At 41.2% G+C, this 17,145-nt stretch overlaps 1 long non-coding RNA gene across 1 annotated transcript in view; it reads left to right on the forward strand.

The window, feature by feature from the left end:
* LOC144297659 (uncharacterized) overlaps window positions 1-17,145 on the forward strand; it is a 50,532-nt gene that overhangs the window by 11,462 nt on the left and 21,925 nt on the right. Inside the window, exon 2 of the long non-coding RNA XR_013364610.1 lies at window positions 3,054-3,224. This is a non-coding gene — a long non-coding RNA (uncharacterized LOC144297659). The remainder of the gene's footprint in view (window positions 1-3,053; window positions 3,225-17,145) is intronic.

Here is a 17,145-nt window from a genome sequence, read left to right on the forward strand (position 1 = left end):
GTGAGGTGACCTCTTGGCACAACTGGTTATGACCAAGCTAGAGAATAAACAGGGTGATAATTTGCACATGATAGTCCTGAAAGAGAAAGAAACTGTGGAGGCATAGAGGTGTTGGCTTTGAGAAGACCAGCATGAAACAGCATAATCAACCTAATCTCACAATGGGTTTTAGCTGAAGGTAGCCTCAGCCTTTTTTCTCATGGAAAAAGCTCCTTATCTAGGAGAAGTCAAAACTAGAAAAGAGGCTCCAAATGCCTATGCTCCAATGAGGGGATGATTACTAAGAAGATGAGCCAGTGCCAAAGCCAGGAGTCCATCAGGGAGAAAGGACTTGGTCAGTCAGATGCTTGTGTCATTGGGAATAATGGAAAAGGTGGACATCTTACTCTGCAATGGTATGCTTGTGAAAACCTAAGTGGGTTTTTTTTTTAATTTTATTTATTTGTTCATGAGAGAACAGAGAGAGAGGCAGAGACATAGGCAAAGGAAGGAGCAGGCTTCTTGTGGGAACTCCAATGTGGGACTCAATCCCAGGACCCAGGATTATACCCTGAGCCAAAGACAGATGCTCAACCGCTGAGACACCCAGATGCCCTGAAAACCTGAGTCATTAAAGATACTCAAAAAAGAACTAGGAAGAAAAGCAGGGGAAGAGATAGGAGAAAGGGGAGGGGAAGGTAAGGGAAGAGAGGGGAGGGGAGGGGAAGAGGGGATCCTGCTTCTCGCACACAAGCCCTAGGATCTGAATCTTTTAAGGAGGAAATATTACCTGTTCATATGACCATTTCTGGATGAGAATGGAGAAATAGGGGTGGCTGTTCCCAGACTTTAGGTACTAGGACTTGTCCTGCTGGGATTGTACTGGAAGGACAATGGTAGTAGGGCCATCTAGGTGTAGGATGGTGCCCCAACACCAGTCTGGGGGAAAATAGTTCTAAGTGGTAATAAGCTACCTTGAGGATTAAGCCCCTGATTGAAGAGGCAGATGGCCCTAACTCCAAACTGTTTCTTTGTGACTGTATCACAGTCTGGCTGTGGGTGAGTCATTTCCCAGAGCATTTTGATTTCTCCTCTGCAAAATACTGAGCTCCAGGCCTGAACTCCATAAAAGGTCTGGCCTTTGGAAGGGTAGCAGAGTTTAGAAATGCATTCCCGGACACTAGTCTCCCAGGGCATGATTCGAATATACGCCTCAGCAAAATAAAAAATTAGCATATGTTAATACCCTTTGGGGTCTCTGGTAAAGTCAAAACTATAAAAATATTGGTAATATTTATTAGTTTTTTTCTGATTATAAAAGTTATGTGTGCACATTTCAAAATATTAAATGTTCAGAACCCATAAAGAGGGTAATAAAAATTACCCATAAACAATGGTCAATATTTTGGTTTTAATCTCTCTATATGTAAATAAGATAATGGGATTGCATTATTTGAATCCAATTTTACATCCTACTTTTTATACTTTATACTGTGAGCATTTTCCAGGGTCATTAAATATGCTTCAGAAACATGATTTGTAATAGTTTCATAAAATTCCTTCCTATAAGTACAATATAATTTATTTAACCTTCACCCATTTGGGGACATTTATGCATGCTGTTTCGTATTTTTCTCTCTTATAAATAATGGTGTATAAGTATTTTCTATGAATTTATGATTATTTCATTAGAATAGATTCCTAGAAGTGAAATTACTGGGTCAAAGTTAGCAGGCTTTCAGTGGCAAATAGCAGAAAACAAAAGTCAAACTGGCTTAAAAATAAAGCAATTTTGTTGTCACATGTATATTAGAATTCCAGAAGCAGACCAGCTTTCAGGTTGACTGATCCGGAGATTCAGTGATGTAGTCAGGGATCCATTCTCTCTCTCTCTCTGTCATCTGTCAACCACAAAGGCAACTCTATCTTGACTGACTTTCCCCATGGTTGTAGGATGGTACCAGCCACAGTAAAGGCTACAGGTGTTCTCACTTACACCTCATGGGAGAGTACCTTTCTGTCCCTGCATCTCAATAAGAGTTTTGACACTCATCCTGATTGGAATATAGGTCCTAATCAATGACTGTGGACCAGGGGTTCAGATTCTTTTATTGGCTTGACTTGAGTCAATCGGAGCCTATCCATGATGGTAGGAAGGTAGTCAATTTCCCTTAGACATATGGTCCCTTGGAGAAAAATCAATAACCAAATAAAAACCTGGACAGTATTAAGAAGAGGAGAAAGACAGAAATGAGAGCTGAGTTAGCACTAATATATTTTTTAAGGGGCTTAACATGAATTTTCAATTTTTTTTCCATAAGGGTTGGATCAAAGCAAAATCTGTAGTACATTAGAAGGTCTAGGTGTCTAACCATACTTCACCAGGATGGATTATTTTATTTTAAAATATTTTAAAGCTACTTAATTCTAGCTTGATGGACCCTAATGACTATTGGATCCCTGAATGTAAATTTACATTTCATTGTTTGTGATTGTGTGCCTATGGCCATAAGTTTTTAAAACTTTGAAAGTTAAAATTCTGTTTATAAATATTCTTTTAAAAAATATTTCATTTATTTATTCATGAGAGACGCAGGGAGAGAGTCAGAGACATAGGCAGAGGGAGAAGCAGGCTCCCCGTGGGGAACCCGATGTGAGACTCAATCCCAGGACCCCAGGATCACCACCTGAGCCAAAGGCAGACACTCAACCACTGAGGCACCCAGGTGCCCCTGTTCACAAATATTCTAAAGAACTCCAAGCTTTGGGCTGACCTACCCCATCCTTAACCATTGAGTAACAAAGATTGTAATATCTGAGTGCTGTCTCTACCAGTAAGTGGAGTCTAGGTTTAGTCTCTAGCCCCCCATGTTCCTTTAGTGAGTGCTCAGATGCCCATATCAACTGCTATGCTTCTAGGAAGACAATTCCCCCCCCCACCCCTTCCGGGCCCAATTCCTAGTTTGCCCTCTAGGGTCCCACTGGGATTGGAGCTCTGATCTTTTCCTCCAAATAGGAGGGGTGGCTGGATAAACTTTCACATCATATTTCAGTCACAGTGCTTTGTTTTGTAGAAGCAGGGAAGAAGAGCTCTGCTCCCAAGATCCTGGATTGCTGTGCCCTGAGAACTCCCACTGCTCCCTCTCCTTGTACACTGAGCTTCTCAGAATGTGATTTTAGCATCTTAGACTGGACCAACGTTTATGGCATAATTTGACTACTGGCAAGGCCAGTTCTACAGCCTGGTGAGTCTCTCTAGAATTTCCCTCATGACCCTTGTTATTTTCCATCCCCTTCCATCCCACCATTGCATTGCACCCTGCATCTTTGCTACAGCTGATCTGATGTGATGCCAACACATGGAAATCTCCTTCTTCACCAAACTTGGCTCCTTTTGGAACCCTCCACCACTTAGCTTCCTCTTTCTAGGAGGTTGGGAGGGAAAAAAAAAAGATATGTATCGTTAAAAGGTAGAAATGGGCTCTAGACTATACCTTTCAAGCAAGGCTCTAGCAAGAGTCAACAGAAAGGGAGGCCCCATCAAATAGATTGTGGTGTTCACAATAGCAATATATGCCATGATGAGCTCAAACTTAGGCTGCGCAGGCTTTCAAAACAGGGAAAAGGAGTTCATAGTGATTTTAGAAAGTTCTCCCAGGATACTGGTTCAATGTGCTGAAAATCTTGGACCAGTTCTTCAATGCATGGAATATTGTAGCTAGCAGAAATGTTAGACATCATATTCATTCATCCCACTTTTTTAGCAAAAAAAAAAAAAAAAAGTGCCAACCTTGGGCTAGTTGCTGGGAATATAAACATGATTCAGATATGACCTCTATCCCCAAGAGTGGGAAAGGCCAGGACAAACAAATGCATACAAAAAAGTAGTATTGGTGCTGTGATAGACATTTATTCATCTGGGACACAGAGAAAGGAGAGTTCAGATGAGCTGCAGAGATGTATCCTTGAACTAAGTCTTGAAAAGTACACAAGCTTTTTCCAGGTGCACAAAATGGGGTAGTATGTGCTAAATATAGAGGGAAGCTAAGGAAAAGCTGGAAGGCATGATATATCCTAGCATATTCTGAAGAACTCCAAGGAATTCAGTGTTGCTAGGGCAGAGGTCATGGGGAAGGATGGGCAAGAAATGGGGCTGCAGAAATTGATCAAACAAGCAAGAAGATTTTGAGTTTATACTGTGGGCCAGAAAGAAAAAGACATAGGTGTTTATTTCAGATGTCTCTGTGGAGATTAAGACACCATACTGCAGGCAAACAGGAGATTATCGTCATAGTCCAGGAATTAGATAGAAAAGGAAGCATATGAGAGATGGGAAAATTAGAATGCCCCGGATTTACTTACCAGTTAGATGAGAAACTAGGGGATAAGGAGGAGTATAGGAAAGCTTTCTTTCATGCACTCATACATTCTTTCATGTACTCATACATTCATTCAACTATTTATTTACTCAATAAATATTTGACTGCTTACTAATTGCTACTTAGGCTTAAGGGATATGAGCTAGTCATGATCTCTGTCTTTATGAAACTTACAGATAATTGAACAAGTGGTAACATAAGAATGATTAATGTGATGATAAGGGAAGTACAGGGAGATTGGGTGTGATTAATCTTATGTTGGGAACAGATAAAGCCTAGCTGAGAAACTGAAGTTTATACTGATACTTGAAGGTGGAGTTGAAGTTAGCCAGGTTGGAACAAGGGGGAAGGAAAAGTGTTCTTCACAGAGAAAGATAATTAGTGAAGACCCAGAATAGAAAAGCTTGGCACATCTAGAAATCGAAAGAGGAGAAATATGACTGGAGTATAAAAAGAGAGAGTGAGGGACAGGATATAAAGCCAAAAACAAGGCTGGATCTAGAAAATAAATTCTTGAGAAGCAATTGGAGAGTTTAGCCCAGATTTGAAAAGGCTGGTAAACAATTTTGCAGAGTGCTGAACATATCGTAAAGTCTCTAAATCCTGCAATGTGGCTTGTCAGGTAAGTAGCATCATCAAATATGCATTTAGAAAAGATAATTCTATCTACATGGTGGAGGATGATTTGAAGAGAAGCAGGACTTGAGGCAGGAAGACCAGATAGGAGGTCAATACAACATTCTGATAAGATCAGAACCAAGTTAAAGTGAGCCAGCTTGGTAGTGCCTGGGATGTCAGTCTATGAGGGGAGATGAATACCTCATTAAGTTTCTAAAACATCAATGGAGATGTACCAAGATAGACACAATTATAAGTTTCAGATGTCCTGAAACGTGTGTAAAGAATGTTTTGATAAGTGCTATCATTGTGGGAGACATTCATTTTGGTTGTGGGGGACACCTTGCTGCCTCAACCACCCCATCCCAATGCTACCAGGGGAAATGGTAGACTTACAGTAGATGATTTCTGAATTATTTTGTAAGGAGGTCTGCAAATGTGGGGCCAGAGCTGGATTGTTGAAAAAACAATAAAACAGAGGTCAGTAAATATTTTCTATAAAGATTATTTGTAAACATAGCTAGAAACAACACAGAAATGAAGGGCATGACAGTGTTCCAATAATATTTTATTTATAAAATTAGTAGCCAGCCCATTAGCTTTAGTTTGCCAACCTTACCATAGTATGTAATTTGAGTTCTCCTTCCATGGATCTTCCTTCTCTGTGCTTTCCCTATAAATAAACAGTGGGTTTACATTTAAACAATGTTGTTTTGAAGGTAGGCTAAAAAACTAGCCTGCCTGGAGAATTCACACATCTTGCATCCATCCTTGAAGGACAATTGGTGGTGATCTGGATTATGGCAATGGAGAAGGAGAGAAGTGGTTGAAGCCAACATCTCTTTAGATAGTGGCATTGTTAGGACTTGGTGATTGGTTAGATATGCAATGAGGCAGAGGATGGAGTTAAGAAAGACTTCTGCATTTCTGATTTTGCTAACTAGTAGACTGTGGGGCAGTAGAAGAGAGGAAGCTGTTTGAAGAGTGGCAATGAACAGAGTACTTCAGATGTTTTCTATTTGATGTGTCTGAATAACATACAGATGAAGATAACTCTAGTAAGAAGTAAGATTTCTGAGCCTGGAGCCCAGGAAACAGTTTTGAAAGTGTGGAAACATAGATTTGAAAGTCATCAGTCATGAAATGACTGAAATAACTCAGAAAGAAAGAATGGCAGAAGGCTAAGAATAAGTCTGGAGAAACATCAGCATCTAAGGGACATGTAGAGGAAGAGGCACCAGAGAAGGAAATGGAAAAGAACCAGCCCAAGAGAGGAGAGTTAAACCAGACAAGTGTGGAATCCCAGAAGCCAAGGAACATGGATTTTAGAAAAGGGAAATTGGTCAGCAGGGTCTGACTTATAAAGGATTTTCTTAAAATGCTAGAGACATAAGCATCTAGCAATGCCCCTGCTCCCCATAGCTTGCTTTACCGAAAGGAAATAGACCTCTTTAATCCTAGATTCCATTTTTCCTTTCCTGTATCCCCAGCGGAGGCAACTGATGAGCAGAAATAAATGTCCCAGGATCAACACCCAGGGCCCAACTGCAATGGAGACAAGGACTAGGTGTTAAAAGGAAGAAATCTGCTTTCCCACCAAGAGTATCTGGGATGCTGGGAGATAAATGTTAAAGGGCAGCAGACTTATAACTAGCAGAGTTCCCTTTTGCCTGGTCACACACCTCATGATGCCCTCTCTTTTCTGGGAACCACAACACCCAGATGAGCCCAGACCGATGTCTCCATCTGCCTCCTAGCCATCCTTATATCCCTTACTGTATCCTTCAATGCCTCCTCTTCTAAGGCTGCCACCATTTCCAAAAACACCAATGCTGTCATGCCCAGGCATACCAACAAGAACCATCTAGTTTATCAAAGAAGTTGGAAAATAACTAATTAATTCCATCTCCCATAAGGCAAAGAAAACAAAAGTTCGTAATGAGGAAGCCATGGCTGAGCTGCCCTTGCTTCCCTGAGAGAGAGGAAGTGCTAATTACAGCAATAAGCCCCTGCTGAGGTCCAGCAGGATGAACATAACGGACTTCCCAACCTGCCAAAACTCTTTCCTCCCTGCTTTCAGTCTCCAGGAGGGAACAGGGAAGAAATCCTTGGTGGCCCCAGAAACCCATCTTGCAGCCCACATTCTCTTGGGAGTATGCATAAACGTAACGGGGCAGCTCAGTGGGATGTACAGGGGATGGAGAACAAAGCCCATTACCCAGGTAGAGCTTGATGGAGGCCACCTGGAATTAAACTACGATGGAGATTCTCTTGGGTGTGGAGCTTCCTTGTACTAATCTAGAGACAAAGGCAAGATGTGAAAGGGAATCCTTCCTCTGCTTAGAGGAAATAGCTGTCTATGAAATGGCTCTTACATTGAGGGAGTTCCATTATAACCCTCGGAGCTTCCTCAGAATTCAGTCCCAAGGGATCATCATTAAACATCAGATTTAATCACAAAACATCAGTGATTAGAGCATTTAGAAGTACCACTGGTTCTAGTCTAGAAGCTGGACAAGTTATAAGATTGTTTCTTACCTACATTGTCATGGCAACAAGCATGCAGCCTGAGAGTAATCCTGGCAAAGTTCCCAAGCATCTGGTGGGCAGAGAATGTTTGAATCTGTGTGTAACTGGTTTATTGAGCAGTCAGAACTCAGTGGGGTGTATACATAAAATAATTGTATTTTTTCCAGTCACTGCTTTCATCTTGCTCTGTAGAACCTCTTTTTCCTAATAACTTAGCATATCCTTAATAAGATTTTAGGCAGGTTCCTTAAATTTCTGGTCATTTTTGGCTCTCAAATGCAGCCCAGTTTCAAGTTTCAATGGACTTAAATCATGGCTCCTTTTCTCCCTTCACTGAGCCACATATTCGTTTCCTAGGGCTGCTGTAGCAAAGTACCCCAACCTGGGTGGCTTAGAATAACAGAAACGTTATTGTCTCACAGTTCTAGAGGCTCAAGTCCAAACTCAAGATGTCAGGGGCATGCTTTGCCTGAGAGTGTTAGGGGAGGACTTCTTGGATCTTTCAGCTGCTGGGGGCCCCAGATGTTCCTGGGCTTAGGTAGATCACTCCAGTCTTCACATGGTGCTCTTCTGTCTTTTCACACCACCCTCCTTCTGTGTATGCCTGTGTCCAAATTTCCCCTTTTCTTCTTTTTTTTTTTTTTAAGATTTTACTTATTTATTCATGATGAGAGAGAGAGAGAGAGAGAGGCAGAGACACAGGTAAAGGGAAAAGCAGGCTCCATGCCAGGAGCCCGACATGGGACTCGATCCCGGGACTCCAGGATCATGCCCTGGGCCAAAGGCAGGCGCTGAAACTCTGAGCCATCCAGGGATCCCCCAGCCACCCAGGAATCCCCCCAAATTTCCCCTTTTCTTTTTAGAGCCTACCACAATGACCTCCTTCCAAATAATATCACATCTGGAAGTATTGGGGGTTAGGGAACACATATTTGGGGGGAACAATTTAGCACATCACAGGCTAGGACTTGAGGCTATGACCTGACTGAGATATTCCTATGCCTTAACTCTGCAAATCCTGACTCTTCCAATAATTCTGGAGTGGGGAGGAAGGAGAGAGAGGAGAACAAGTGTTCCTTACATGGCTGATCACTGCTATAGTCCTTTCTCCACCACTTGTGGCTATTTCTCTAACTCACACAGATTGGCCACTGAAGCTCTCCATGCAGTGGGCTTCTAGTTGTGTGCTATTTCTCCTCAGACACAGGTGTGAGTCTTTCAGAGTGTCTTATGAGCCTACCCACAGTACAACCTTCTGATAAAGAAGATCCAGCTCAGGCCTGACCTCTTCCACCCCTTGGTCCTCCAGCTCTGACACCTGTGAGCTAAACCCACCTACCCAGTTTCCAACTGCAGAGATCCTGACATGATAGGAAACATTTCACACATCATCCTGTTATGTATGTTGCATACATACATAGACACACACACACATATCTATATACATGTAACAACTAAGATATAACTGAGACGAATCAACAGTAGATAATGTAGAAAACATAATAAATTGTTATCAATCCAGAATTATTAGAATTATCTAAGGGACAAATTGTCCTTGTCTTTACTCCTTTTCTAAGGCTAATGATTGGTTTCAAATATTATTTCCATGAACTAAGAACTTGTCACAGAGATTGCTGAAGAAATAATAGTCATAAATTGCTGATTACAGGGAGACAATAGTAAAGGGGACAACACATAATGATAGCTACTACTTATTGATTACTTTCTATATTCTAGGCATTGTGTTGAATGTTTTTATAAGCTTTCTCTAGTTTCTTCCCCAAGCCTTGTAAGATAGGAACTACTACTATCCCCATTTTAAAGGAAACTGTTCACATCAGTAAGAGTCGTGCCCAAGACCAAGCAGCTGGGAAGATCTGCAGCTAGGAGTTGAACCAGACAGCTTGACTGCAAGCTTACATTCTTTCCATCATGATTCCCTACCTTCCTTGGAATCCATGCCATATACTACCACCACTGAATCCTGCTAAGCTAGGAGACTTTCCTGGATCATGTCTCAAGATGCCCCCTTTCTCCCACTTGACAAAACTATGCCCCACGTGCACAGGGCATTCAAATCAGTTCTTAATGTCATTTTTCCTCCCCGTTTCTGTCTTTGCATCTCACTGCCTCCAGCCTCTAGGGAATCCTATGAATTCATACCCACCTGTACTGAACTGAGCTGTAGTTTCTGCTAATGAATACTGAGCATGGATTAGAATTCATCAATATGTTAGGTTTAAATAAGGGTACAGGGACAGGGAATAAAAGTAGTCACAATTGGGGACGAGAAAAAAAGTATTCCCCTCAACGGGAACCAAAGAGAGAGGAGGGGAGGCTGGGGAAAATAATCACATACCAATTCCTTTTACCTTTCATAGGTCAATTTGAAATATTCAGGCTAGAAGAAAATCTATGTCATATAACAAAATCCATGTGCAATCACAATTAGCTCTGGTAGTATTTGGGTTATGTTCAAAGCATCTTTGAATATGGATTTGGGAGATACAACAGAATGGAAAAGCGAGCAGAAAGCTTACAGAAGAAATGAAGAGAGAGCATCCAGAATGAGACCAAGTGGTAGAGGGCAAAAATTTGTGTTCAAATTTCTCTGACCCTTTTCTCAGCACAGTGCCACTTGTCAAGTGAAGACAACCACTGTTAAAGGTTCCAGCAATGCCTGTAGTAAATGTTGGGCCACAGTGCACAGTGATACATCAGTGGATGAAGGTAAACAGATAGTAGGGCAGGTAAGAGTTGGGGAAAGTGAAGTATAATGGACTTGTGTCCATGATTTCCAGACCTGGCATATTTGGATGAAAAATAAAAGTTACGGTTCACAATAAGCAGTGATGCTGGGTCTTCCTGTGAGGAAGAGAGAGCAAACACATTAGCCCTCTGAATGAAGGAAAGGCTAAACTAGTCACATAGTGCGCGCGCGCGCACACACACACACACACACACACACACACACATCTCCTCTTACACTCACTGCTCATTGCTAGTAGCACTTGACTCTCTGACATTCACAGCTTAGTGTTCAGCGCAGATGCACTAAGTCATTTTCATTTTCTAGGAGACATAATAGACTGAGTTAGGTCCCCAAGAGTTGCCCAGAGGTGGCTAGTATCAAAACTCTCATAAATAGAAAATTCACTCTGATACATGTTTCAAGGAGAGAAATTTGAGATAGAGGCTAGGATTGCTGTATCGTTGAGGAGAAAGAACGAGGGTTAAAACCTCAGACACAGATTGCTTTCATCTTTCAAGCACTTTCAGAGATCTATAATTCACATTATTTTTGACAATCTCAGTTTAGTATCTATCAGCCTTTATTGCCAGGAAGGGCTTTCTTATATCCAACCTAAGTCACTCTTATCAAAGCACAGATGTATGTCCTAATGCAGTGACCATTCACAGATAGGAAGCTATGGCAAAAGCTACCCTCTTTTATTTTATTTCTATTTTCCAATTTCTCTTAATCATCTTCCTGGCCAAATACTAAGAAATTCTTTCTGCTCCACTGAAATTGTACTGTACTCTTGATGGCCTCCATCAGTTCATTCTTATACAGAATGATCAAGCGCCTACCATCGTATCAGATCTTGCATGCGTGCAAAGCATGCTCCCCATCCTTCAGAAGCTCGCAACCTATGGCCTTGAATTGTTGAATCACTGTGTGATGGAAATATGGAGTTACATGGGAACCCACTTGGCATTTTTCAACTATACACACCAATGCTATTGATATTTGTATGAACTCCTGATGTTGGCAGGCATGCCATAGGCTGGGAGTTATGCCCAATTCCCAGGTAAGGCACCTTTCTTTCCCACTGAAGAAATCATACCTAAATGCAAGTCAGTGAATATACAATTGTTCTTTGGATAAATTAATGTGCTTTGATTTATTAGTATAAAAAAGCAAATCATTTATAAACTTATATACTTTGCTGTCTTTAGTAACTACACTTTTGAAAGACCAAGTTGAAAGCATTAATGTAAGACAATTTCCCACCAAGTTTGGGGTTTTTTCCTGCGGTATTCGTGATGTGGTTATCCAGTCTTTGATCCTAAAGTATAGGACCAGAGGGTTCCTATACCTTCCATAACCTTTCCTTAATCATCCCATCTTGACCTCTACAGAGCAACCCCCACTGTTGTTAAAGCCTCTCTACTTTGAGTGATATGCACTGGTCAACTCTTCTCTGATTATACTTATCCCATTGTAGTTGATATCTAAATTGTCCATTCTAAATGTAACTTTTGTCCAAGGTTTAGACTCTGGCTGCCATCTCGTCTCTCTCAACATTTTTTCCTTTTAGAGACAGCTACTTTAAATAAAGCCCTTTCAGATCTACATTTCCCTCTCTGGGTTTTGCATTGAGCTCTAAACTTACATTTGCCTCTGGACATTTCCCACCCTTACCTGGAGTTCTATGGATCTAAAATAAAGCTCTACATCCCTTTTCATATGACTGAAATCTAAAGTTCCTCCTCCTCTTTCCTACATTTCTCTGTAATATCGCCTTCTAGTGTTTCTGGAAGATATTGGGCACTCTGAAATTGCCTATAGACTATAGTAAGATTGTCATCTTACTTTAAACTGTAAGAAGTGTGAAGTCAGGGTCCTGTCTAATTCAGCTTTGTATTTTCAACATCTAAGCCCGGCATCTGGCAAATAGCACACCCTCAATAAATGAGTGTGCATGTTTGTAGGTGGGTGGGTGTTACCAAATACTTCTGAATTCCAGGTATGAAACATTCAAGACCCACATTTGACCTAACTCTCTCTTCAACCCCATATTCACTCAGCCATGAAAACTTGTGATTTTTCTTTCACGGTTTCTCTCTTTTATATCCACCTAGTTTCCACAGTGAATAGCAACCACTAGCCTTGCTCGGTCCTTCTAGCCTCATGCTTAGATCTCTGTACCAGACTCTTAAAGAGCTATTTTTTTCAAAGCCATAGACTGCCAGACAAATCATTCAAAAACACCATGCACTTGTGCAAAATCTTTAGCGTCTCTTAATTGCAGGGAAGGTGATATGTAAACACAATATTATAATTTTCATTGCCTTCATGATCTGGTGTTCATCTTTCTCCCCCTTTTACTTCTAACTACTACTCCATGTCACAATTTTTTATCTGCTGTAGCCAATCCAGTTCATTCAGTTTTCCTCTAACATGTGGTTTTCCTTCTGTGCCTCTGCATTTTGCTGATCTCATTCTCTACTCTTCCTCCACAAAAATGCTTTTCTTCATCCCCCATCATCTTGGCCAGTCACACCCAACCTTCCAACACAAACCTGAGTCCTATGTCTTTTGAGAAGTCTTCCTAGCCCACCTTCTTTGAGTTCCTAGAACTTTGAATGTCTACATCATTCTTTGAGTAATGAATCACACGAAGCCTTCTGACATCTCCTGTGGGGCTGTTGTCTTAAGCTACTATTTATCTCTCATAATGTTATTTAACTTTTCACTAATTTATGTCTGGTCTTTACAACTAGATCAAAAACTTGCCAAGGGCAGAGACCCTGTCTTATAATTCTTTGTATCTGCCTAGGACTTAGTACAGTATCTTATGCACAGTAGGCACTCAATAATATTTTGATTTATACTCCCCCATCCTTCAAAGTCCAGTTAAATGCCACCTCATTCATAAACCTTTCCCTTAAGACTCCAGCACACATTCATTTTCCTCCCTCTGAATTCCATTGTACTTACTGTCAACCCCGCTAAATGCACCCATTATGGAGTGTAATCCTATTTGTGGCATCTTGTGTATAAAGTGTGCTCATCCTACTAAATAGTCTGCTTCTTGAGAACAGGGCTATTATCTTAGAGCTCTCCTATATTCTTCTCAGAGGTAGACACTGGATAAGTTCTCAATGAATATATATTCAGAGATCTTTTAACATAGCTTCAAATTCCAATTAAATAGGGTCTAACAAGACAGACATTAGACAAGATACCCCCGAAAGGCTTGAATTGGACATAAATGTAAGTGTTATCACAGCTTGATATAACTTAATTTATAAGTAGGGGCCCATAAGTTTATATATACACATATACAATAGAGCATGTATTTTCTGGGTCTTGGGTTTCTACTCTATTAAAGATATATCAAGCTATTTGCCTGGATCTACTTGGCAAGTTAGAAACAGACCCAAAAAAACATAAACAACCATAGTATATGTTGTAAAGTCTCCTCAGACAACCTATGGTTAGCTTGTAGGGCTTTACCCACTGGTAGTTGCTTCTTTATATGTTATGTGTTCAAAAAGTGGCTATGATAGCTAATATGAAAGAAGACCTAATAATCCCTACATCCTTTGCATTTTATTTGATAATAGATGTATTCATTGATTTATTCATTACAGACACTGTTGGCACTAGTTGTGAAAAGGTCCACAAAGTAGAAATGGTCCTTGCCCTACAGGAGGAGAATGGCTTAATAAATAACCACAAATAAATAGTGACAAATATTATGAAGAGAAAAACTGAAACTTATTTGATGTGGTAGTAAGGGACAAATTCTCAAGAAAGCACAGTGATGTTGAAGCTTGAAGGATGAAAAAGGAGACAAAGGAGAAGCTGGACAAATAGCATTCTATAGAACTGTATGTGCAAAGGTCCTGAGGTAGATTTGAAAAGCTGAAGGAAAATCAGTATAGCTGAAACATAGCAAGAGAAGTAGTTTTATAGAGAACAGACAATGAAGACATTAAAGGCATTATACTCTTTAATCCTTGCTGAGGGCCAGATTTGGAACATCCCTTTGCTATGTCCTAGGAGCTGCCCTAGGAGAGCAGAGCACTATGGATTGTGGCTAATAATGGAGGCAGCTGGAGGCAGAGAAAAGACATTGAACTTTGTGACAGACTGGAAGTAACTTCCTAATTCTACCTCCAGGTAGCTGTGTGACCTTGGATAATTCATTTCACCTTTCACCTCTCCAGGCCTGTATGTTATCTGAAATAAGTGATACACTCATTAAACTATATACAATCTGTTATATGCTAGGGTATATTATATATATGTGCCAGGGTTAATTCTAGATATAGACTATATAGAAAGGAATATATATATCAATATAGGGGATACTTAGAACGAATCCTTGCATTCCTGGAGCTTACACTCTAGTGGGAATAAGCAACTATAAATATATACCTTTCTCTCTCTCTCTCTCTCTCTCTCTCTCACACACACACACACACACACTATTAGAAGTAAAAAAAAAAAAATAGAGAAGAGGCCAGATGGCACTGGGGCATAGGGGGGAAATCCTCATGAAGAACATGACATTTGAGTCAAGACTTGAAAGAGGTTAAGTGTGTGGGCCAAATGGGTACCTGGGGAAAATGTTCTAGCAAGGAGGCTGGTGTGGCTGAAGCAGGGTGAGGAAGAAAACAAGAAGACCAACCATAGCTGATCTCAAAATTATCATCTCCTATGAAATTTAGCAGTTCTATGCTAAACTACAAAGGAGATTATCCACAGATGAGTGATGGAAATTGACATATTGGGGCAAAATGCATGGCAACGTGAGAGTTATAGGCTCCCTCGACTTGAGGAAATTGTCAGTCTAACCCAGGAATGAGTGGTAACAGACCAGTAGAATGAGATGAAGAGGTGTGGGCCATAGGCCATCAGCAGCAGGAGGCTCTAGATGGAGAATGTAGGATACTGACAGTGAGGGCAAGGAACCGGGACAGGTTGGGATTATAATAAACCAATCATAGACCAAATGTAGTAGTGCTTTCCAAGGCAGACCACAATCAAGGCCCAGGGAACTGCAACTCCTTGAAAACAGGGAAGATAATGAACTTCAGCCATGTGGCTTCACAGGAATAAGCTTAGAGACTTTCTGAGTATTTTTAAAAAATTAAACAGAAATGAAGGGAAGCAAAGGAATTCCCAGCAAAAAGAATTCTTGCCAGGAAAGTGAATCAATGTGAAAACTAAGTTGAGGTCTAACCAAGTTTCCCTCCTTAAACAGCTTTTGATGCCAAGATGCTCAGTCTGGGTGGTTTACAGGTATTACTTAGACATTAGGGCAACTCTATGAACAGACATTATTTCCCCCCTTTGACAGGTGAGGAATGTGTCAGCTCTTCTTACCCTTGTCTTCAGAGGCCAGGTTCCCTGGCCTGTGTGCAGGGGATGTGCTTCGGCTGAGTTAAGGATTTGGTGACATACTGCTCCCTCAGCCACTGTGGTGGCTGGAGGCCCTAGCAGTAGCCCTCACCATGGGGACCTCTTTAGTCTATCACTGTTTACATGTTACATGATAAAGGATGAACTCATCAAAAAGCTGTATTAAGGAGGAGGAAAAGTGTGCTTAATATGGAGAGTATCTAACTGCTGAATTGCTTGGTTTGCCAAGGTAAGTGGCTAATGAGAGTGGGGGATGTCCTCATTTTTTGAGCACATGATGGTTGTAAGTTGGAGGCACAGGATCTAAGCAATGAGAAGGTGAACAGTGGTTTTAGAAGCCTGCAGGACTGAGGAGGATGGGAAGGGGATGCGGATGTGGGAAGTGGGGACACCCAGAAAGCCAGGCCAGTGATTCTGGACCCTGTGTGAAGCAGAGAAGAAGTGGTGCTACTGATTAGCAGGGAATTGGACAGACTTGGAAGAGAAGACCTGCCATGGAGGCTTACAGGGTTTTACTGTGGAGGTGCATGATGTAAATCCCTCCAATTTTACACAAAATCCTCAAGAACCTGGATATGGCTCCATAACCAGGAGTGGGGAAGCATGCCCTGGGAGGGGGAAAAGACACACTGAATCCTATTGGCTAGGATGAGGAAATGTCAGCTCCCACGCTCCAGAAGTGGATCAAGGACATCTGCCTACGTGCAGATAGGGAAACTGAAGCTCAGAGAGTGTCCACTTCCTTCCCAGGGTCACACAAGAGGCAGCTGCTGAGATCTTGCAGCCTCCAAAGCTCGTTTGCCCCCCTCTATTATGCAGTATCCTTGGACAGTTTAGGTTGGTAACTTGGCACTTACTCCAAAAATTCTGGCCTTGAAATGTTTTGTGTTTTTTTCCCACCGACTTGACTGCTAGATAAAAGCAACATCTGCACATTCTTCCCACACACACACACTTGAACACAAAATAAGTTGAAAACAGAAAAGGAAATAAGCTACAACAAAACCTGACAAGGATATAATTAGAGCTAGGGCAAACACAGGTGAAAACAATGGATAAACGGAAAGATACAGTGCTCAGTTTTCTCTTAAGTCATAGGAGAGTGATATAAACAAATTATTAGTAGTATTATTCGATTTTAAAATTGGCTTCCCTAAAATAATGCCTGAAAGCTGGGCAGTGAGAGAAAGGAATTAGAGCCTGGAGCTCAAATGCTTTTCAGTGAGCTCCTGTCCTCAAGCTTCTGCTGGGACAGGGCTCAATGCATCATTTGAGTAGCAAACAGCTTACCTGAGAGAATAGTTTCTGCAGCTGCTGGATGATACGCTTTTTTTTCTTCTGCATTGCTTACACAGAGGTGAAGAAGTACTGGAACCAGTAGGAAGGGCCTGCATCTACCTTAGTGTGTCTTCACCTTTTTTTCTGGACTTAAATCCTTTTGGGGATTGGAAAAAAGCAAAAATACTTTCTTTATATGGTACA

The sequence above is a fragment of the Canis aureus genome, chromosome 25 (genome assembly GCF_053574225.1).
Source record: "Canis aureus isolate CA01 chromosome 25, VMU_Caureus_v.1.0, whole genome shotgun sequence".
Lineage (NCBI taxonomy): Eukaryota > Metazoa > Chordata > Mammalia > Carnivora > Canidae > Canis > Canis aureus.